Source organism: Apium graveolens, chromosome 4 (assembly GCF_009905375.1).
Source record: "Apium graveolens cultivar Ventura chromosome 4, ASM990537v1, whole genome shotgun sequence".
Taxonomy (NCBI): Eukaryota; Viridiplantae; Streptophyta; class Magnoliopsida; order Apiales; family Apiaceae; genus Apium; species Apium graveolens.
This window is the reverse complement of record NC_133650.1, coordinates 133,392,026-133,400,553: the sequence shown is the minus strand read 5'-3', so window position 1 is coordinate 133,400,553 and position 8,528 is coordinate 133,392,026.

The window sequence follows — 8,528 nt, the reverse complement described above, 5'->3', positions numbered from 1 at the left end:
TGAAGAAGATATTGATCATGGCACCTATTTTATCACTTCCAGACGATCAAGGAAAGTTCATAATTTATAGTGATGCTTCTCATAAGGGATTATGTTGTGTTTTGATGTAACACGATAAAGTTATTACATATGCGTCTAGACAACTAAAACCTCATGAGCATGGGTATCCTACCCATGACATGGAATTAACAACAATAGTATACACCCTGAAGATTTGGAAACATTATCTGTATGGAGAAAGATGTAAGAGTTATACGGACCATAAGAGTTTGAAGTATGTATTCACGGGGAAAAGCGAATGTAGTGGAAACGTGATAAGAAAAAAGGAGAAAGTGAATGTGTTGACTACACCAGAAGAGTTATCCATGGAATTTCAGAAGTTAGAATTGGAAGTCAGAATTTATAATCCAAAAGAAGAAAGGATGTATAGTATGACCTTTTAGCTAGAGTTTTTAGAGAAGATAAATAGATGTCAAGAGGAGATAATGGATCAGGATGTTAACAGTTTAGTAGGAGAAAAGTTATGCACTCAAAAGAATGATCACGGTATTCTCATATTTTCTTCCAGAACTTGGATGCCATAAGTGACAGAATTAAAGAATGAGATCCTACAAGAAACTTATAATTCCAAGTATTCATTCTATCCTGGAAGTGTCAAGATATACAAAAATTTATAGAAGAACATTGGTGACCAGAGATGAAAAGGAAAATTTCAGAATGGATGAGTATGTGTTAGGCATATCAAAGAATTAAATTAAAGTATCAGAGACCTGATAGATTATTGCAACCGTTAGAGATGCAGAATATAAATGGGAGCATATTGCTCTGGATTTTATAGTCGGATTATCAAGGACGAAAGTGAACCATAGCGCCATTTGGGTTATAGTGGACAGACTAATTAAGTCTGCTCATTTTCTACCTATTAATGAAAGATTCCATTTGACAAGTTGGTTTACATGTAATTAAAGGAGATAGTAGTTCATCATTGAATTCCCGTGTCTATTGTATTTGACCAAAATTTAAGATTTAATTCAAGGTTCTAGAAAATTTTCAGGAATCTTTGGGAACCAAGTTGAATATGAGTACAACTTATCATCCACAGACTGACGGCCAAAGCAAAAGAACAATCCAGACGATTGAAGATGCAAAGTTAGTAAGAGTATTGTATAGAAACCTAAGGGTTGAAAAGTCAACCTGGGAGTTAGAAAGTGATATGTGTGAAATAGTACCCTTAGTCATTGCTTAAGTGATTCTGGGGACAGAATCTTTTAAAGGGGGAAAGATGTGATATCCGGGATATGACGTGTAATTATGTTTATCAATAAATAAATATTATGTGATTATTATGTGAATTTTGGTGAATTATTAGTTGATTGGTATTTGTGTTTGGATATTTAAATGTGATAAAATTTGAATATTTTAATTTTTATATATCCAAAATAAAGTATAGATAATTTTGATATTTTTTTATTAATTTTTATGTTATTATATGATTTTATAAAGGATTTATGGATTTAATAAATTATTTTTCCGAGTAATTATAAATTATTTTGTATAAACGGGAATCACCCGACTTCAACCATTTTTTATGTTTTTACAACCCGAAAGTCTCGGGAAAACTCCTTTCTAACCTAATTTGAATATTCTGAGCATTTTCCATGTTTTGACTTTTTCGATCCGGAGTACGGTTTTACTTGTGCGGGTCCCGGCACAAATTTTACGATACAACTTTCATTTTGGTAAATCGATAAAACCCTTATTTTCGAGAAACAGGATATTTTGATTAAACTATTATCTTATCTTCTCGTAATTCATGTAACCAAAGCGCTGAGACCAAGACTGTATTTACAAAAACCTGGTTTTGATAATTATCCTAAAACCGGTACCGAATTGGATCTATTTTATATCCAATATGATCCAACAGGATACCAATATTTTGTAATTATAAATAGCTCTTCCGTATTTTATTTTTTTACAGATAATCATTTGCAAACAGTAAAACTATATAATTTTCAGAGAAAAATCATAATATTCATAGTGTTCTTGAGAATCAAACCTAAGTTTGAAGGTGTTATTGATATCGGATTTTGGAGTTCTAGTGACTGTTAGGTCATACAACACTATAGAAGGGGGTTGAATATAGTGTAGAATACAATCAAATCGATTTAGAACACAAGTAACAGAAAACAGATGTATTCAATATAATAAACTCTATTACAATGGAACTGTTCTCTCTCAGTGATGACCAAATATCACGAGAGCTGCTAGGTTACAATGTATGATCTACTCGATGATCGTAACACATATATTGTAAACCTATGTCTGTGTTTATATAGACACACAGTTACAAGATAACTTGTAATTGATATGGAATATAATTCCGTCTCCTAAAATATATCAATCAGATATCTTATATAATTCTTCTAGTCCTCTAACTCTTTCCATGCATATCTTCTTCTGTATTAGTCTTGATCTTCTTTCTTGTAAATTAGCTTCCTTCCTTAACTGTTAGTCCTCCAGTACTTAGGTTCTGATATCCATCTTCTGATATTATCTTCTGATAATCTAAGTCCTGATATCCTTAAGTCCTGACTTCCAGTAAGTTCTGATTCCAGTAAGAACTGATATTTCCTGTTTGTTAAGATCTGAAAACTAAACATGAAATATGTTAGACATGATATCTCAAATATATCAAACAGTAACCAAAACAATGGTCTTGGAGAGTACTATCAGATTCAAGTCCAGTGGCTTGGTTGGTTCATCAATTTTTCCTTTCCCTTTGTCTTTGGGATCACTCTTAGTTTATGATCTAGTATTGAACTTTAAAGTTTCAGAATTTGACTTTTCCTTGATCACAATGCCTTTTTCCCTTAGGCCTTGGAGGTTTCTTTGCATCAGAAGCTTTAAACTTAAGATTTGTCTTCTCAGCAGCAAATCTAGCTTCTTCCTCCTTGAGAGTTTCTAAATCCATTCCTGGATTATGTTTCACAAATAATCTTCTTGCTATCTCCTCATCAAGTGTCTGGATTTTAGGATCTTTGTAATAAACAGTAGTCTACTTCCCCTTTAACTTCAAAGTTTGTAAAAACTTCTGAGAGTCTTCAGATTCTAACTGAATCAGAATATCAGAACTTGACATCAGACTTTGTTTATCAGCACTTGACTTCAGTCTTTGAGCATTCTTAGCATCAGAACTTGACTTGTTTTGAATAGAAGATTTTCCTTGAACTTTTCTTTGACTTCTGCTCTTTTCAGAGTTTCCCTGGTCATCACCTTTATCATCCTTTTTCTTCAGTTCATCAGTAGGTGAGCATTTGGACTTAACTACCTTCTCCCCCTTTTTGGCATCATCAGGAAGTAAGAGAGAAAGAAGAAGTTCAACTGAAGATTGGATTTCATCCAATGGAGCTTTCTGAGAAGCTTGATTAGCCAGGACCTCAGCAATTTGGGCCTTTTGCTTCTCTTGAGTTTTCTCAATGGCTTCAACTTTTTCAGAAATAGGTCTAATATACCTGTTCTTGTCAAGCTTGAGCTTTAGATCGAGCTTATCAGCTTGTTCTCTGAGTGTATCAACCTTTTTATGAGGAGAAGTATGTAGACCTTAAAGATGTTTTGTAGACAGAGCTGTGATCTTGAGTTGTGTCTTAAAATCAGTATTTGTGAGAAACTCATCAGCTTTTGTAATATGCTCTGTCAGAACTTTAGAACATGGAATAAAATTTGATTCATTCCACTTCTTGGTCCACTCAACACCTCTGTGAGTATCCTCCCAAGGAATAGGTGCTTCCTTTTTCACAAATTTCTTCACCAATTCTTCCTTGCCCAGAATAGGAACTGGATGCTCAGCAAAAACACTGTCATCAGAACTTGAGAAAGACTCATGTTGTTCTGATAGCTCAACAGTGTGTGAAGCAATTGGAGATTCAGGAATATCATCATGTAAATTCGGAGGATCAGAATTTATCTCCAGAGCTGGTGTCTTTGATGTAGATGGAGCTTCCAGATAAAGAACTTCAGGTATATTCAAATTATGAATATCTATTTCAGAATTTTCAGTTTGTTCTTTAGCATCATCTGTAGCTTTAATAGGAGAGACAATAGGGGTAACAACTGTATAATTAGCAATATCTTTGGCTTGAGCTGGAAGGGCTTCAATGATAATTGGTTATTGTGAGATCAGAGATTCCTGATCCCTTTCCTCAGCTTCTTCAGTATCTTCTGATGGAGCCTTAACCAAATACCTCCTGGCCTTTATTTTCTTCAATCTCCTTGCCAATGAAGGAGTTGCTTCAGTAACAACAAAACTTACAGATTTCTTTCTTTTCAAAGTATCGGAACTTCGAGCTGCTGTTTCTTTCTGAGAAGTAACATTCTCAGCTTCATTTATCACAGGTTCAGATGCATGAACCCGTGCTTCAATTGTTTCCTCAAATCATCAAAATTTGAATCAAAACATTCATCACAGGATAAAGTTAAAAATCGATGAAGTAAAGATTAACAAATTGCAATTAAAACATGCACAGTCATATAATTTGAGAAACAAAGACCAAATCTTGCAATTAAAGGAAATTTCATTAAAATATCAGATGAGTACATTTTATGAAATTTATCAATTACATGAAAAAATTACAAGATAGTCCTATTCTAAGATTCTTAACGTCAACAGCCTTAGTCCTAGTCTAAGAAGCCTGACAAAGCTGACGATGAAGAGAAACAGATGGATGACAATTAATTCTTCTTCCTACTTTCAACAAAGAGAACAGCAAGACGAATGATTTGCTCCTGCTGTTTAAGAATATGAAGATGAACTTCTCTTTGGAAAGACATCAGATCATTTTTAATGTTGTCTGGAAGTTGAATCCAGATGTCGAATGGAATGTTATTGATAGAATATGAAGTCGGAATTCCATATCAAAAAATGGTCACAGTGTATGTGCCATAGCAGTAAAACCAACTAAAATGTGTCATTGTTTGAGAGAAATGAAAAATGTGATTACTGATAAATGATCAGTCATTTAAATAGGCAATGGAATACCAAGGGACGCGAGGACTGTTTAACTATTGAGAGTAAAAATAATGATGCCTCGTCTCCCTAGACCGATGTGTAATAATAACAGTCAGTAAAAGGTTAAAGTAGGATTTAATGGGCACGGGAAATAATTAACAATTACTGTGCACATGCAGTTTTTCAAGACATACACGTTTACCACTAACCCAAAATGATTACGACTGTTTTTATATTACCCAAATATATTCTGATTTAAATATGACTATTTCAGATTTTACCAAAAATAAATCAAGTAAAGAATAATGCCACATAAGCATCAAGGATTCCATCAGGATGTAGTATTAGAACTTAACTTATATCAGATGTTAACAGTCATCAGAACATGGCTTCTGTACTCAAAAAGTGAATTTCTTTTTCTGTAATTCTTCATATAGATACTAACTTGTTTTCTTCAGATTTTAATCATCAGAACTTCCATCAGAACTTATCCTCAGAATTTATGCAAATGACACTTAATTGTTTGTCAACAACAACTTAATCACCACAGTAATTTCCATCATTCATATGGAGTGAAAGTTTGTGCATTCAGCAAAATATCAGATAAAGATTAAAGTCTGATAAACTTCAATACATCTTAGAAATAAGGCATAACTGAGGAAAATGCTTAAAATATGTCATCAGTCATGATGTCTACTATAAAACAAATTTATGCAAGAGTCCACCTCAACTGTTTGTGCTCATTTTATGCATCTTTTGAAATTCCTTTTTACAGTGGCTTCTCAGTGTAAGTGAGTCACGATTGCTTATCAGAATTTATGCTGTTATCAGAGTATATCTCCAGTAATCATAGAATGTGAAAAGTCACCAAGATTTTTTTTGCTTTTCTAATGCATATTACTTAATACCAGCAATGCACTTGAGTCTTCCCTTCCACATATTTACTCTAGATCTCAAAGGAGTACCTGACTTTTATTCTTTTCTTTTCTTTTCTTTTCTTTTCTTTTCTTTTGATAAGTGAGGCTTATCAGAACTTAGTTCATTCTTAAGATTTACTGACATCAGAATTTGACACATAAGAAACAAGAATCTAGTGTGTGACTTTGTAATAAGATACACAAAGTAAACTTGACTAAGCTCAATATCAGAATCTGCTTGTGTTAATGAGTTTCCACATAAACAACTAATTCAAACATGGGATTTCTAGTATGTTAAAGACTACTAGGTCAGCATCTAGCACAGTTATCCTCATTGGATTGAATAGTCACAGATCATTTAAAACACTTATCAGAGTATATAGATCCACCTCAGATAACAATCAGCATTTAATGAATTTTCAAATTAAGCACAGATTACATATAGATAATACAATTTGTTAACACTGATCATAAAGTCTGATGCATGAGAACAAAAACTAAGCAGATTTAGAGAAAGAACCTGAAACCATTCCTAGTTCATTTATAAATCTTATAAAAGTAGTTTCACATAGGGGTTTTGTGAAGATATCTGCTAGCTGTTGTTCTGTTGGAACAAAATACAATTCCACTGTATCTTCATCTATATGTTCCCTTATGAAATGGTACCTAATGCTGATGTGATTTGTCATTGAGTGTTAAACTGGATTACCTGTCATAGCAATTGCACTTTGATTATCATAGTAAATAGGGATTTTAGAAAATTCTAACCCATAATCCATTAACTGATTCTTCATCCAAAGAATTTGTGCACAATAGCTTCCTGCAGCAATATATTCTGCTTCTGCAGTTGATGTGGAAATTGACTTCTATTTTTTGCTAAACCAAGAAACCAATCTGCCTCCAAGAAATTGGTAGCTTCCACTAGTGCTTTTCCTGTCTATTTTGCATCCTGCAAAATCTGCATCCGAGTAACCAATTAGCTTAAAATCTGATTCCCTAGGATACCACAATCCTAGATCAGCTGTACCCTTAAGGTACTTGAAAATTCTTTTCACAGCTATTAAGTGAGGTTCTCTTGGATCAGCCTGAAATCTTGCAGAAAGACATGTAGCATACATGATATCAGGTCTACTTGCAGTTAGATGGAGTAAGGATCCAATCATACCTCTGTAGTTAGTAATATCTACTGATTTACCAGTATGCTTATCTAACTTGGTTGCAGTGGCAATGGGAGTGGATGCAGTTGAACGATCTTGTATTCCAAATTTCTTCAGTAAATTTTTAGTGTACTTGGATTGACAGATAAAAGTGCCTTCTTCATTTTGCTTGACTTGAATGCCCAAAAAATACTCATTTGATATCTTGACTACTTTAGCTTTGCAAACTTCTCACAAAGTTTGGAATTTGTAAAACAAAATATGATATCATCAACATATATCTGTACAAAAAGTAAGTCCTTTCCATGGTTGAGGTAGAATAAAGTCTTGTCAATTGTGCCTCTGTGAAATCCACTTTCCAGAAGGAATTGAGCTAAAGTCTCATACCATGCTCTTGGAGCTTGCTTAAGGCCATAAAGTGCTTTGTCAAGCCTGTAGACATGATTGTGAAATTTAGGATCTACAAAGCCTGGAGGTTGTTCAACATATACCTCTTCTTCCAATTCTCCATTGAGAAAAACACTTTTCACATCAATTTGAAAGACTTTAAACTTCTTGTGAGCAGCATAAGCCAAAAAGATCCTTATGACTTCTAATCTAGCAACTGGTGCAAATGTTTCATCATAATCAATACCCTCTTATTGGGAGTAGCCTTTAGCAACCAGTCTTGCTTTATTCCTTTTAATTATGCCATCACTGTCAGTTTTATTTCTGAATACCCATTTTATGCCTAAAACAGATCTGTTCTTTGGTCTTGGCACTAGGGTCCAGACTTAATTTCTTTCAAATTCATTTAACTCTTCCTGCATTGCTTGCACCCAATCAGCATCTTGAAGAGCTTCTTCGACTTTCTTTGGTTCAGTCTGAGATAGAAAAGAATGATAGAGACATTCATTTGAAGTTGCAGTTCTAGTTCTAACACCTGCTTTAGGATCTCCAATGATTAAATCAGGTGTGTGTGCTTTAGTCCATTTCCTTGCAGATGGAAGTTGATCTCTAGAACTGGATCCTCCCCCATGATCCATGCTGTCTTCATCAGCATTTTCTGATGCACCCCTATAGTTATGCTCTCTGAGACTTCAGAATTTGAGTTTGATTTTTCAGGAGTTGAAGAATCAGAGCTTCCAGAATTATCAGTACTTGGCTTATCAGAACTACATGAATCAGATGTTGAAGAGTTAGTGACAGGTTCTGATGCTTCTCAAGAGTCTTGAGATGTGGTAGGATCTTCAGCTTGCTCCCCCTGGACATGTGCATTTTCCTTTGGAGTTGTTACCACAGTTTCAATGACATCAAAACTTAATCCAACAGAACTTACATGATCAAGATTTAAGTCATCAGAATTTCCAGAATCAGAGTTTAAATCTTCATTCTCAAATCTCAGTTGATCATGATCATCGAAATCTTCAAGTCCAGTAATCTTCTTATCATCAAAAGAGACATTGATAG